The sequence below is a fragment of the Ascaphus truei genome, chromosome 6, assembly GCF_040206685.1.
Source record: "Ascaphus truei isolate aAscTru1 chromosome 6, aAscTru1.hap1, whole genome shotgun sequence".
NCBI classification, from domain to species: domain Eukaryota; kingdom Metazoa; phylum Chordata; class Amphibia; order Anura; family Ascaphidae; genus Ascaphus; species Ascaphus truei.
Genome location: NC_134488.1, coordinates 55,263,834 through 55,280,669, shown reverse-complemented (window position 1 = coordinate 55,280,669; position 16,836 = coordinate 55,263,834). Strand labels below are relative to the sequence as shown.

At 35.9% G+C, this 16,836-nt stretch overlaps 1 protein-coding gene across 7 annotated transcripts in view; it reads right to left on the bottom strand.

Moving 5' to 3' along the window:
* The window catches only part of PKNOX2 (PBX/knotted 1 homeobox 2), a 752,321-nt gene extending 736,795 nt beyond the window's left edge, over positions 1-15,526 (bottom strand). For all 7 annotated transcript variants that reach the window (XM_075604325.1, XM_075604323.1, XM_075604330.1 and 4 more), the window contains exon 1: positions 15,454-15,526. The gene's annotated coding sequence lies outside the window, so the exon portion shown is untranslated. The remainder of the gene's footprint in view (positions 1-15,453) is intronic.
* Positions 15,527-16,836: the final 1,310 nt, after the last annotated feature.

The following is a 16,836-nucleotide window of genomic DNA, read 5'->3' as shown; positions in this document are numbered from 1 at the left end:
ATATCTCCTTTTTTTTTTTTAAAGCATTCAATGCTTTATTGCCAACAGACACATACATACACACACACACACACTGTAAGGCCGCTGCCCGCTGCGGTTCTTACCTCGGCTGCCGGGGCGCGCGGCACCCGGTCACGTGGACCTCCTCTCCTTCCTGAACTCCCGGCAGCCCCTGCTGCCCATGCGCGCTGCCGTGGAAAGGCCGCGCGCGCGCCTACGGCCCCTGCCTTTCAGTCCAGCGAACTCAACCCGCCCCTTCCGTCGCGCGCGCTACTATGTCCATCTCTACTGCCGCCAATGTTATTGTTCTGTTCCCACCTGTTCTGCATCCTGCCTCAGCCTATCAGCGCTCTACCTACATCTGACATCACCGCTGGAGGTTCTCATTGGTTCCTGTCAGTATTTAGTGCCTCCAGCCCTGAGCTGCTTGCTGAGCATAGTCAGTCTCTAGTTGTGCTTGCTACAAGCTACTTCGCAGTCTGCTTTTGTCTTCTGTCACAGACCCTAGCCTGAACCTGGACTCCCGATCTCTGGCACCCTCGAACCCCGGCTCGCTCAACGGACTTCTACCTTCTCCTCTCCTCGACCCTGGCTTTGGACACCGACTACTCTTGATCTCTCCTACCCCGGATCTGGCAAGTACCTCTACCACTCTACTCTCTCCTCTCCCGAACAAGGCGATCTACACGACTCTGCTTACCGGACCCGCTCACGCGGCTGTAGGGCGGTGGTCCAGTCCGGTTTGTGGTGAGCACTCCTATATTCCCGTGACACACACACAGCCCCCTACTCCATGTGAAAGTTGAACATGAATACATTTTATATAATACACATGCAGAAATCAAACTCAGGACCTTCCATTTGCTAGACCAATTTTTTACCTGCTACACTACCGCATTGGTGACATGTCATAGACTCCAATAATATACTTTACCTCTGCAGCACAGGGCAGGGGACTGCACTGTGTACAATATGTTAAGTTTGCTTTTAGAGCCTGTGACATCAAACAATCCCTGTGCCTTGGAGGTAGAGAATTGGTAATAGCATATGAAAGGTCCTGGGTTTGATTTTTGGGGGATATGGTATAGGGAATTAGGAATATTATAAAATAAATAAAATAATAATTTATCAATTTTACATTGTAATTAAATTAAAATAATTTATAAATTATTATTTTATTTTTATTTTAATTATAATGTATAAATTATTGTATTTATTTTATAATATTCCTAATAACCTCCCAAAGTATCTGAGACCTATTCCTAACAACCTCACATAGTAGCTGAGTTCTATTCCTAATAACCTCACTTAGTATTCTAGCCTCATTCCTAATAACCTCACTTAGTATTCCAGCCTTATTCCTAATAACCTCACATGGTATGAGTCCTATTCCTAATAACATCACTTAATATCTGATCCCTAATACTATATACAAAGTGAGGTTATTAGGAATAGGGCTCAGATACTAAGGGCCTCATCCAGAGAGGGTTGATAAAAATTATCGCCAGCGCATTTAAAATGCCGTTTTTTTGGGTGTTGCTATCACGGTATTCAGAAAGGCTCGATTACCAGTGATAGCAAAATTCCCAAAACGGGCGAGTTGCTGCCAGCGAGAGCATCGAGCCTCTGAAAAGGCCTAAACCGGCGATTCATTTCTACTGCAGAGATAGCGGCTCTGAGAGAGCCGCCTCTCACAGCTGAAATGTCGCCCGAAAATTATTTATTTAAATATACATTCCTTTCATAGTGTAGATGTGCAAGGGGTCTCCGGAGCTGAACCACGTTGGTTTTATGTCCGGGGACCCCCTTCTTCCCGAGATACAGGCACATTTATGGGGTGCCGGTATCTCCTATGCAAGGAAATGTCCCGGTCACGTGACACGGGACATTTCAATGCATAGGAGATACCGGCACCTCATAAAGAGGCAGGAAAAGGGCCTAATTTTTTCTAAGTCCCGACACATCGCAGCTCATCGAGGCATCTCCCCACCAATTTACCTAAAGTTTGAGGTGAATTGGATTTGGGGAGAAGATCGCCTTTTAGGGCTGCAATAGGCCACGACAGCCAACTCGCGGGTATCTGAATCGCGCGAGTTTATGATCCTCCCGAAAATGGTCGATAAGCGACTGATTGCCGCTCAATTGGCGATTTTCTTTTGATCATAAAATTTTGCGTCGATACAGGCCGTTATCGAGCACTTATCGAGGCTTTCTGAATACGAGTAGCCATTTTGGTCGATAAGTGCTCGATAAGGACCTTATCGAGGCTTTCTGAATGAGGGCCTAAGTGAGTTTATTAGGAATATTATAAAATAAATAATTTATAAATTATACATTATAAGTAAAATAAAATAATAATGTATAAATTATTTTATTTTAATTACAATGTATAATTTATAAATTATTATTTTATTTATTTTATAATATTCCTAATTCCCTATACCTGATCATACAAGAATCGAACCCAGGACCTTTCATATGCTTTACTAATTCTCTACCTCCCCTGCCCTGTGCTGCAGAGGTTAAGTATATTTTTAGAGTCTGTGACATCACACCTACACCTGGTGTAACAGGTAAAGAATTGGTCTAGCAAATGGAATGTCCTGAGTTTGATTCCTGCATGTGTATTATATTAACTGTATTCATGTTCAACTCCCAAATGGTGTAGGGGGGGTATTGAATGTTTAAAGAAAAAAAAACATTCCCACATGGTGTAGGGGATGTGTGTGTGTCATGTGACCCTCCATGTGGAAATCAAAAGTTTACGGGAGAGTGCAGAGAGGAGAGAAATGCAAATGCCAGTAAGTCCTCATGGCAAAATGTATGCAATCCCGGTTATAACAGGGTCTCATTCTGTGTGTGTGTATATATATATATATATATATATATATATATATATATATATATATATATATATATTTGCATTGCTTCTGAGAAGTACTTAAAGCCGCAAAACATGAAAAATCCTATGATTTTTTTTTACAAATAAATCAGTCCTGTAATATTAGATAATACGGTCTGCATTTTTTTTAAACTCCTAAAGCCATTTTTAATGATTTTTTAAATGTTCTGATCATCCTTTCGTTGCTACAGCAACCATTTAGAAAGTCATATCCACTTCTTCGTTTGAAACAGGCTCTGACACACCTTTTCGAGCTCTGCACTTTGGCAATAAAGTATCAGAAACAGATATGTTGCTGTGTTACAAACAGCTGTCTATTACTCTGAAACATGTAACAATAATGTGCTACAACATTTCACAGACTGCAGCACAAAGTCAGAAGGTGGCCATTTCGTTAGAACAGGAGCACCAAATTATTGCCAGCTTAGGTAAGAATGTAGAATTATACATTGTCACACGCTTTACATATAAAAATAGGAAAAGAAATACAAGGGAAACATATTATTGCTGCTTTAAAACAAAAAGCAAGATATCTAATATTTTTAAAAGTGAATACATTTTCTGCCAATTCAATAACATTCGTATGAAGATGAAAGTCCTCCTTGGTGCTGGTGCTCCGGATAAGTGCACAAATTAAATCCAGTGGATATGTGAAAGAAAACAATATAACAAACGCATCACTATATTGCTGTGAAATTAGTGATACATTGATCCCCTCAGAGTGCCCTTGTGTTAATCACGGTGTGTAGAACCTATTAACTTAAAGCTGCAGTTCAGTCAATATCCTGCATGTTTGTTTTTTTTAATAAATCAGTTCTGTAGTAAGAAAAAATACTTTTAGCATTTTCTGTTTTTAAAAAAACAACTTTGAAAGACCAATTTTCTTGTATTCTATTTTAACAGCCATTTGCTAAGGCACTGCCCCTTCATGTCCTGTCACAAGCTCTGGCACACCCCTTTGTCAGCCCTGCCCTCCCTCTAGCACTTGTCAGTGCAGGAATGCTCATGAATATTCATGAGCTTCCACTGCCAGTCAAGCAGATTATAAACAAATGCCAGCTTTTAATATGTCACCAAATTTTGACCTATCAATACATGGAAAACGAATTGAGCTGCAGCTATACAGTTCTTTAGGTAATTAGAGATTGCACACATAAAACTATTGAAGTAAAAAAATAAATGTAAAAAAAAAAAAAAAGACTGAACTGCAGCTTTAATATCGCTCACGTGTGTATGCTATATATTGCTAGCAACGTGATATATTGTTTTCTTTCACATATCCACTGGATTTAATTTGTGCACTTATCCGGAGCACCAGCGTCAAGGAGGACTTTCATCTTCATACGAATATCAAGAAGGATTTTTGAACAATTCAAGTCCTCTAGGCTGCAGGTCTCTGGACATTTCAGAAGATTGGTATTGTAAATAATTCATTTACACGTGATTATTCTTTGTCTAAGGTTGAATTAGCACTGAAAATTGTGTTACATCCCCATCTTGATTTAATAACATGTTATACGTAAAACAGATGAAAAAATATATATTTTGGTATGGGCCTGTTTAGGCATACAGTAGGTGGGCAGTATTATTTATTTAAGAAAAGAAACAAACAAACAACGACTGCATATTGAGAACAGAGCCCACACATAACTATATCTGAGACAAGTGAACTTTTATCTCCACTTTGCAAATGAGAGCTGCTTACTGCCTTATGTACCAGCAGAGCAGTGTTTAGAAGTCCCACGTCTAATGTTACAGTATCATATTAAATACCAATGCAGCACAAACTCTCTTCTGAATGGGAGTTAAAAGTTATTTTAAACCTCTCCCTTTGCAGAAGGTGCCTGTACCGCATTTCTGGCTGCTCCAGCAGAAAACGGCTAAGTTTCATGTTTATTTAAAAATGTATTGCTTGTTATAGTTATCCCAGCTCTAGAATATTAACAAAGTACATTATATTGCATTTGGGATGTTGTGTAATGTCTCTCTTTCCACCTCTTACAGACATAGTATACATTTAATTAAATCAAAACCAACAAAGCATTATCATGGCTTAAATGTTAATTATGAGTGTTTGCACCTCCTTACTTTCCTTTAATACACAGTGATATCTAGCAGGACAGTAGCACTTTCCCAATAGGTGTTTGAAGTTAAAAAGCAGTAGTGCAGTGGACCCACTGTTATAGTTTTTGCAAATCACCAATGACAGATCTTTGTCTAATAACTAGTCAGGGGTTTAGCTGATTGGAAAAATGCAGCTACACTCAGTACTTCTAATTTGAACAATCGCAGACATATACTTAGTATTTCTGTTTGCCAGCATGTTAAATATTTTTATAGGAATGGAGAAGTGGTGATGATCATGTACCTTTAAGATAAGCAGTAGTCCTCACTTATCGCCTTTTTTTTTTCTTTTTACTTTAACGAGCGTCCCAAAGCTTTTTTATTTTTTTCAAATGTGATGCTTCGTTCAGCGTTTTGAAATATTAAGTGCCCGGGAGGTTAAAATTAAGTTCCACCAGAGATCATTGCAGTCTGAAGGTTACTATGGTAACTTCAGAAGCCAGAGACTAAGAATATCATGTTTTAACACTATTCTTATTTACGTACAGGACAAGTTCCGGGGGCAAGATACTAACATTATGTGGGTCAAACTCATATAGGCTTCGGGTGGGGATTGCTGCTTTTAGGTCGCCAGTGTTGATGGTTGGGAAATAAGGAACATAGAAATGAAAAAGCAAAATGATTACCACTGGCCTCTAAAAAAAGAAAACAGTTGCCAAATGGACATCTTAATTCCCTTAATAAATAAAAATATTTTCATTTATCATTGATTTAACTTAAATTGTGTTCATTCAATATATACTTGAACTGAACATCCAGGAGTCTGGTATTAGTTAAAGAAACACATCTTGGGCAACCTTTGAGCTGCACAAGACTAACCACAGCTTAAATGTTTATGACATGTGGTCAAAGCCACAGACAGGGCACACAGCACTTTCTATTTAGGACAAGTTTAGAAGTAAATGAAACAAAGCAACGTGAGAAATTATTGTGTTAACATTATTTGTTTGTTTTTTTAACTGCAATCGCTGTTATTCCCATTCAGTTTTTAATATGTTTTAAAACAGACAATAAACATATTGAATATGCTTACGTAAGCAATTATAATTGTGAGCTGTACGAAAAAAGTGTTGGGTGTCTATGGGGATTTTTGTACAAAAAATGGACTGAACCCTGAATCTACTCTCATATTTGTACTCTTCATTTTCTGACACTAGAATTTATTGATGATACTATACATCTGTTACAATTTTAGGGATACAGCTGAGTATATAGCAGTTATTACAACAAATGATTTAGTTCTTATCATAAAGAAATAATACATATCTGAGTTTATATAAGTTTATGGCAGTTCAAGATGAAACTCTTCATTTCTTTATGTTTTCTTTTATAAAGGTGACCACTCCAAGTCACAGTCTTTATCAGATACTACACTGACTTTTAGAGTACAATTCCCCAAATTAGGTAGCTGTCAGGTATAGAGGACAAGGACTTCTGGGAGCCTGTGAAAGCAATAGTTATTCCTAATACACCTATGAATTACATTATGGCACAACAGGAAGTACCATTGTGACCATGTCTAGATTTTTATCAGGATTGGAAAAATGGTCAACCACAATATTTTAAAAAGCGATTTTTGTTTTTGATAAGGAGTTGCCTCCCTGTGTAAATTACAATAATGTCTCACTGGCTCTTTAAAAAAAATTTCATACATAAATGCAACACTATGTCTTGAAAAATAATATTGTGTATTGTATAATGAAATATAAGGATCGTGGTTAACCCCTCGGTGCCAGAGGAATGCTTTGCTTGCCCGCCTGGCACTGGAAGGGTTTAAACGTATTACAATGATTTAGTCACCAGTCGAGAAAACACAAGATTTAAGTCTCTGTTAGAAAAGCAATCTGGTGTAAGCATGACACAAACGTCTTTAGATATGTCCAGCAAGAGGCTAAAATGAAAGTCCAAGATACGATATCTGAAATAGAATTATTTCTGTGACGTGTGCGTTTTCTGAGCCAATTGTTATTTCAATGTACTATAAACAATTGAAAGCTCACATGTTCTCAAATAACATGCAAATCATACAAACTTCTGCAATTAGAAATGTATTACTAAAAAATAATTTACACATTGTTGACGATAATAATAAAAAATGGCCTTTGATCCCCTAAGTAAAGATTTACTCTTAATTTAGGGGGCAAGCACAAATATTTTAGTGTTTACGTAAAATCATACACAATTCAATTTTACAATATAGACCTTTTAAACGTATAAAACATTTTCTGAGCAATTATATATTATGAGGTAACTCTTTTGCTGCTGCATGTGTCTCTTTGAACAGCAGTCAAATTGCATTGCAAGCCTCTCTGACCGCAAAATGGTTAAATGCAGAAATGTTCCTTATAATGTGTAACAGACTTTTTTTTATTGTGTCGGTTAACTTTAGTCAAGTTGTTTTTCGCCGCATATCTGGGTAACATTGATGAAGCAGCAAGAGAAGGAGAAAAATGAACGGCCCTTGAGCCGAACTTCATATATCTTAGTCCCTAACTTCTTCTATCGCTCACTGATGCAACCTGTGCAGATATTATACCTTAATATTTCACTGCTGAAACACAGGTTCAAAATGACTCCCTTAATCACTGGTTAAATGATGGTGGATATGTATCAAAGTCTCCCGGCTGCAAAACTAGAGCAAAACAACTGAGCAGCATTTATCAAAACAACAACAAAATTGATTGTATCCGGTAAAACTCTTTTCTTTGATAAACTCGGTGCAATGTTTTGCTCCAGATTTGCAACCAGGACACATTAATACACAACACAGGGAAGTTTTCATCTTGGAGTTACCTTTATTGAAAGCGTTGAATGGTTACAGTATTATTTGTTATCATTTTTACTCACTTTTGACCCTTCTTAGTAAATATTCCGCTAATTTTAGTAATTCATATTTTTCACAAGTATATGCTTACAGGAGGCTTGGAGGCTTCTCTTTGTGCTCTTGTTTCAGACCATACTCTCATAAGTTTAATAGAAGCTAGATGCATTTGAATTTCAAGCATCACATCAAAAACTAGGAAATTATATAAACTTGATACATATATATATATATATATATATATTAAATTGCAAACTATATTAAACTGGATACAACTTCTACTCTTATGACCTTCATTATTTGTGTTTTACTTACTGCTGCATGGAAGCAATGCTACAGTATACACCCCGGCATATGGAATGCTGGATGCATTGTATCTCATAGTGTAATGTACTAAGTATAGCGTTTGTTCAAATAATGTTACATGGAAATATACTTTGAGATGTACATCTAATTTTCAAGAGTATAAAAATAAAAAACGATTACAAAAATCTCTCATGAACGTTATGGCTCAAAATCTCAAAATGTTATAGAGCACAGTTATATAACATATTGATCTTAAACTGATACACAAGACACTCTTGTTCTTTGTTAGAAATTCAGAAATCCTATTCCAAATTCCGAAATGATCTGATGAAATCTATACAGTATGTTTCCATTTTGCAAACTTACATTTTTTACATACCGTTTGGTTGTGTCATTTACAGCTATTAAGGATCTGATTTCTGAATTCAACACACAAAAAGGTCTAGTTTATGGGTTGCAAATCAATAACAGTGCAATTTCAACATTTTACCTGTGTTCAATTTAAAGCCATCATCTAACATACTGTAGTTTTTTGTAAGTGAATTACATGTGTCTTTTAAAGTTGATCAATTTAGCTATGCATTTGTAAATTGCATATAATTTCATATATATACGTTTGTAATATTTATTTTGAAATCAATGCCGCATATTCAATCATTTAATGTTTGATTTGAAATATTTACAGTTGTAATCACTGTTACACATGTAAAGTGTTTTAAATATCATATTTGTATATTAAATTAAAACTATACTAAATATATAATTCAATTCTTACAAAGTATGTTACTTTAAAATATATATCTTAGAATAGCAGTTTACAAAAACTTTAAATGATTTGTTCCCGCTTCACTGAAAAATAATTACGCAAGCAATAATAGCAATCAAGTTTGCATTATGTTTTTATATTACATTTCTTAACAGTGCTAATAACTAGTAATGCACAATAAAATACAATAACTACTGAACATTACAGAGTATATATTAATACTCAAGTCAATTTTCATAACAATTAATTCAGACATTTTTTGTGGAATCAGCAAGTCTACAGACATTTGAATTCTGGACAATTTTTTTTATTTAATTTAAAAAAAAATGACAAACATACGAAAACAGATACAGACTGTATTGTTGGGAAATATGCGCGAAAATAAAAGCCTTATGATAATATGCTAAGTCTTCAAAAACATATCACTTGTGGCATTTTACATTCCTAAACTAGGGCAACATTGTGACGAATGGCTGCTTTTCCTATTGTGCCTAAATCATTGTTTCTTTATATTTTTTATTTAACATGTTTAGCAGGGGTCAGAGTGCTTTACTAAGAAGTACTTCTGTGCCCGATTTCAAAAAATTCCAAACCTATGAATCACTAGGGTACTAGACTATTGACCTCCTTCTAGAATGATTTATACAAGACTTCCAGTTAAAGGGGAAAAAAAGGAAAATACTTTTAAATAAATCAATGTTTCTTTAAAAAAAAAAAAAAAGTGGAGCTGTAGTTGTGTGTTTCTAGTTTTCAAACAAGGAGCAGTGGTACTGTATTATTATCCTTTATTTTCATGGTTCCAACATATTCCGCAGTGCAGAACAGTGTGGAAGGGATGGCAATAACACTGTAACACAAGAGTACATGAATACTAAGACAAACGTTACCCCATACAACAATTGCGCTTCAACCACTGATGTTTACATTCAAACAAACTAGATTGTTAAATGCTGTGTCCAGAATATATGAGTAAAAAAAATAAATAAATTTAAACGGCACTGTTCAAGTCATCATCGAGAATGGCGCATGTGTGTAAAACCATACACCAGTTGCAGGCTGCATATTTTAAATTCAAGAGTGAAGATCAAATAACTATATGGGGGGAGGCAGGCGACGAAGGTTACATCCTAAGTCTCCTCCTGGATAAGCTTCTGCTTTGGTATCAACATTTGTGCCAGTTTGGTCTTGATTGCCATAGGGTTGTAGTATAGACAGATAGATTTACATTTTGGTCTGTGCCATTCAGGAGTAGCACCCAGGGGAATTGTACACTGTTGCTCTCATTTGCTCAGAAGCCAGGTTATGAGTCCCAAGAAATAGAGCGAGGGCTGGTTTATAGAATAGGAAAATAGTACGTCCTGAAGGAATACTGGATTCTCATAAATCGTGGCAGCAAACAGTTACGTATTTACTTCTGTCTATGAATTCACTTATTTTAACCCTTTTGCGGCTTTGCAATGTGTTGCTTGTCCCTTTGGTAGTGCAAGGGTTTAAACTCAGAGTGGTCACATTAATTGGTGTTTTGGTTTTCCTTCGAAAAAAGGTTTTGTGTTTTGGTTTTGCATGAAAAAGTATGGAATCCTTAAAATAAGCAGGAACCTTTATTTTTCATTCTCTGAAAATTCTAACTTTTGTGCATCAGTTGGCAAGTTTTTTCGTTCTTGAACCCAAAATTTCACCTAGCCTATTAAAGAATAAAAATGAAAATGCAAACTTTTGTGCACAAGTTTCCAACTTTTCTGTTTTTGAAGTTTGCAATTTTATACCAAAAATAAAAATGTGAAAAGTTTGCATTTCGAAGCCACAAACCTGACCATCCTTAGTTTAAACAGAATACAAAACAGTTGAAATCACTTATACAGTATTTTTCCTGTTCATATCATCTAATAATAATAATAATCTTTTTTAGATTTTTACAGTGAGCTGTTTTACCTTCCCCCTTTGCCCCCCTCCCCCCCCCCCTAATGTAGCGGTGCAGAGATTTCTGCTTTCAATTGTTGATGTGGATAGAGCCAGACTGTATGAATGGCATTTTCTATAAGGATATAATGGTCCGGGTGTACAGTATGTGATATGAGTTTTCTAGAGAAATAATAAAAACAAAAACAGGGTGATGAATATCTTTTCAGAGTGTGTTCCTTTCTTGTGTCTTTCTTAAGTGTACCTTTCAACTCCTGATTCCTTAAACGTGATCATTGGGTATTTCTAGCTTTTGCTAAACTCCCTTTTCTTTTAGAAGTATGAAATTTAAAGTTCTCTTAACACAAGCCATACCATTTAATGTCATTATCTCATGTCTGCTGCCCTTTAGCCCGGAGTAATATCCTACACGAGAGATAACTTCCAAAGTGAGATTTTCTGTATTGGCCTGCAGAGGGTTACATAGCTGTACAACACACAGTGGAGGTCATATATATATACACACACACTAAGACATGTGAATGTGCTAACAAGTGATGTTTTTATTTGAGATATATATACTGTATATATATATATATATATATATATATATATATATATTCATTTTCAAAGCATCTCCACGTGGCAAAACCCGTCAAAAGGGCAGCAATACAAAGCAATACGTTGTCTGTTTTCACAGTGGAGATTACAGAAAATATTGGTTTCCTTCAATTATTACAGATGTTGACCTCCACTGTGTGTTGTACAGCTATGTAACCCTCTGCAGGCCAATACAGAAAATCTCACTTTGGAAGTTATCTCTCGTGTAGGATATTACTCCGGGCTAAAGGGCAGCAGACATGAGATAATGAAATTAAATGGTATGGCTTGTGTTAAGAGAACTTTAAATTTCAAACTTCTAAAAGAAGAGGGAGTTTAGCAAAAGCTAGAAATATCCAATGATCACGTTTAAGGAATCAGGAGTTGAAATATATATATATATATATATATATATATATATATATATATATATATATATATATATATATATATATATATATATATATATATATATATATATATATATATAATGTACAGTGGAAGTTAAGAGGTCCCTTTACAGCTGGATGGCCCTAAACTAGGATACAAAGGGATAAGGGATATGATAGGGACTGGAATACTGCAGTGCGCTCAGGGTTACATCACCATGAGCCAAAAAATGAAACAGCTGACATCAAATCACACTCACTGGGTCGACCCTTTTAGTGTAGAAGGGTTTGAAAAATAGCCCTGTAAAGTTTGGAAGCTAAGAGCAACATCAGCAAAGTAGGGGAGTCGTCCAGGATGGAAATCACTGTTTCATTTCACCAGATCAGCCTCTTGCCTACTAGTAATCCCTGACCTAGAGATAGCAGTCGGATTTAATGAGTTACGTGGAAACTTGTGAATACCAAAACAGTTAAGTAATGGAATCTTCTTCCCTTAATACACACGACGCACCAGGGGCTTTAAATGCATTGTTTTGAAGTGAAAAAGTTAAAGACAGTATTTGAAGGTCCTGACATGGACTTGGTGTTCATCGGGAAAAGTACCCTAATACAGAATTATTCTCTGACATCAAGACACCGCTTTACTGTAGCTACTGTTCAAGTATGGCTATCATTTCCACTCCCACTATAGAGGCCTTAACTGCAATGCTTCTGCATAGTGAAGGATATACTGGCAACATGTATAATTTTAAAAAAAAGTTACAGTAATAATTATAAACCACATCACCACTTTCACTAAACTGACCAATGAAAGCATTCAAATCAGAACAGCAAGGCTCAAATTCAGAACCTCAAACTTCTGAGAACAGTCGCAATGCTACCAGATTTTAAAAGGGCAACAATTTTTTTGAGGAGTGTTTTATTCCCACTTCCTAAACCACTTGACCATTATTGCCACTGTATTCCTATGTAACCCCTTATGTCAACCTCCATATAAAGAAAACAAACTTAAAATCACAATAGATCAGAAGAGTTAAAAGAGACTGATTAATTAGTAAACTTTAAAATTGTGCGGAAGTTTTTTTTTTTTAATGATGTAATCTAAAACAATTTAGTAAACAAACACAAATAGTTAGAGACAAAAGTAATTTATTTAGCCACAGTTGGGCTAAATAAACCCTCCCCCATTCCAAGTCCACAGCAGGCTCTAAAACCGGCAACTTCTAAACACTATTTCCTTCCTTCTTAATTGCTACAATTAAAATCCTCGCAAAAATTATTACAACACAACCCATCTGTAGAATGCAAATGAATGCTGTTTAAACCGTGTATTAACACAAATTAAAACCTTCATCTACAAACAGTGTCTATTATGGACTTTCAATGGCTTTTAGATGGAAAAGTCTGACACATGTATATGTGTTTTTATAGCTTGCTGTTACAGTATGATGACAACAGAAGGGAAATGTTAAGAGTTTTAAACACTATGTGCGAATCTTATGGAACTTTTTCAGATAGTATGCATTTCATGTTATGTTGTTATCAAACTTTATCTCAGATGAAAACCAAAGAAAATGTCACTAAGCAAACTATGATCTACTAAAAACACTTTATGGTATCACTGAAATGGCTCTTCACTGCAATACTTAAATCTAAAAAAATAAATAAATAAACCTCATCATTTATAATATGATTATTTAAAGACATGCAAATAAGATCTCATAATGTAACAGTCTTGAGTATTAACTCTGTCACAAAAAGGAGCCAAGGATTAAAACGATGCATTTTATTTAGTAACCCTGGGCTACTGTATCTTGTAATAAGCTTTGGATCCTGTCATTATAATCAATTTTGTATAGGAAATGAACTGCAAAGCGCGCAAAATCAATAAAGTTCTCAATTAAGAGGAGAACATCAGGGAATGCTACAATACAGTAGTAAAACTTGATATACTTAATAGCAATAGACTGTAGGATCTTTCACGTAACTGTTCTCACAACCTCAACTTAAAAATGTTGTGTTGGACATCTAATTGAAAAGGTATAGTATATATATAAAGGGTACGCTTTAAAGATATATATTTGAAACACAAACAGGTAAAAGATAATTATACAAATTCAATATTCAATACTTAATGTTATGTGTATGGGTGCGTGTGTATACATACAGCTGTTTCATAGAAATGTTTAACTGAACCTAAAAAAATACTACATTATGTAAGTTTATACTCACAAACACGGGTTTAGTTAAAGTAAAGACTAGATTCTACTATAAAGAGAAAATGCAGAAATCCTAAGAAAAAAAATTAATTTCTCAATAACAGGGAGAAAGAACACTTAAATAATTTTTGTAAAGTCCAATCATGCCCAGCATAAAAACAAACAGTAAATATCACTGTACCATTCAAAATGTCAACAACCAGAAACACCATTCTTCACTGAAATACACAACCTGAAACAAAGAAGCAATCACTTAAAGCTCATTAATTATACACAATATTAAAAAATATATGCATATATTTAAATCGAGCTTAGGAGAGAGCTGTTACCCAGACATAAATGTGCCTATTATTGCAGTTTCAGTTGGACTACAATCGTAATTATAAAACATCTTTCTTATTTCACATTTGCAGCTGGACTAACAGCAGGAATAACATATAATCTCTTTAGTAAAATATACCAAGCAAATAAAATCTCTGTATTGCTCTTTGTTTTGTAATAGGTTTTGCTTTGCTGTAGTAGGTCTTTGTACTGAAAACATTCCCCCCCCCCCCCCCCTCCTCCCCTGCGAACAACTCAAATTATCCTCGTTATAACAAACTATACTTTAAGTTTTACGTGCCATCTTCATCCAACCAAACAAAAAGCAACAAGACCCAGCAGTGATCAAGACAAAAACATACAGATCCCACCATAAATAATACAGAACAACTGATCGAGACAAACTAGCCCTACTAACACACATACATTAAATTAGCATTTCATTGCGCTTCTTCACCACTTCGTTTTTTTTATTACAGTGTCCTTACAGACGTAAAAATATAACCTCGGAGCAGAAAATATATATATATATTAAACAAAAACACAACAGCAGCAGCAGCAGCAAAAATATATTTCCCAAAGCAAAAAAAAAAAGAAAGAAAATGTACCAAAAAAAAAAAAAAACACAACAAACCAAGCGAATTTGTAAAATAAGGAAAATAAGGCAGGCGCTGCTTTAAATGCAATAATTCTCTTGTGATAGTTTTGCAAAAACAATAAATAAAATGCAAATTAAATAATAAATGTGTGTGTGTATATATATATATGTGCGTGTGTATAGGCTCGGGTGTGAGAGGAGTGCGTGCAGAGATGCGGGCGGCGGGGCTGAAGAGTGATTGCATTAGCAGCTAAAGCGCTGCTGCTGCTGCTGCCCTGCTCTGCTCTGCCTCCTCCTCCTCCTCCTCCGCCTGTGCCCTGTCTGTATGAAGAGCGCTCCGGCTATGGGACTGTACAAAAAAAAAAAAAAAAAAAAAGAGAGAGAGAGAGGCACACACGCTGCACTGAGAGCACACGCACACAGAGGCTACAAGGAAGCAGCAACAGCGACGGCAGCAGCCCGCAGCCTGGAAAGCAGCTCCTGACATTGAGAATGAATGACAGCTTACCTGAGTGCCAATCTTCATCAGACTGACACTGGCGTGACAGCACAGCCTATACTTCCCAGCAAAGGCGGTGACGTCAGCGGAGGGGGGCCTGAGGCCACGCCCCCTTCTTCTCTTGGCTTGAAATGGTGCCTATTTATTATTGGAATATTTGCGCCACCTGCTGGATGTCCGTGTAATTTATCACGCACTTACTGTACATGCTGGTACCGTTGACTCTTTTTGACAGCTGAAAAATGACCTGTGACGTCTTGAAAGCTCTATAAGGATCTATAAAGAACGTAGGAATAGAACGTTGGTCCATTAAGATACAGCGTGCAACAAATCGAAATGTTTTGCTTTTCCCCAAATTCTTTCCAAGATCATTGACCTATATATATTTTCAGCAGCTTATTCTTAGTTCATTTAAAAAATGAATTATTTGATTGTTATTGCTTAAATATGCTATCCTGCCCCCCAAAATCTTTTTTTGGGGGGGGGAGGGGGGTAGTTGAATTCTGCAAAATACACAATTTTCTGCATTTGTGTCTCTTTCCAAGATTTTCTAGAAGTCCTAAAGTAAGAGGTTAGTCGCATACTGTAGGCCCATTGCTATTGTAAAAGTGGTTAAGGTATTCTCTCAATATGTTTGGCATACTAGACAACACTCTCTATTTATTTGGGAGGTTTCTTTTAACATTTTCAGAAATGTAGATTTTGTATATGTTTTCCCTGTAAAAATCCCATGAATCCAATGCAAGTGAATGGAAGATGAAAAGACATCCTGCATTATTCTACCCAATCTTCCTGAAAACAGCTTTCACATGTTGGCCAATATGGTTTTCACAGTGATGCCTCGGAGACGTCAACCTTCAAAGGCCAAAATCTACCAGATTTTAGGGATCCAGGCAAATAAAATGTAGTGCTACATTTTATTGGTGAGACTCAACTACAGTCCGTGAATTCACTGACACTGATCAGTGACACAGTCTCTAAATAAATTAGACCCCCAAATCAGTGAGCGTTGACATATCAGCACAGTTTATACTGTACATGAAAGCAAAAATCACTGTAGAGAGTGTGAAAGGATTTTTTCAAAGTCGACATTTTAAAGTAAAGCAGGAAACGCTGCTGTTTAATTTAGTAAATATAATTTTAAACCCAAACGGCTGATGTTCTACACCGGTTTCAATTTGGTATTTATGAATACTGAGAGCACCACACATGGTATTCATGCTAGGACTTTCAAATCCATCTCTTAATTTATTTTAGGAAATATGGGGATCATTTAGAAAAGCAAAAATCATGAATGGTAAATGTAAGTGTGAGGTAAAATGAGAAAATATGTTCATGCATTAGTCAAGTTGAATTTTATTAATGGCATTTCTGCTATTTTTCATGAACCAC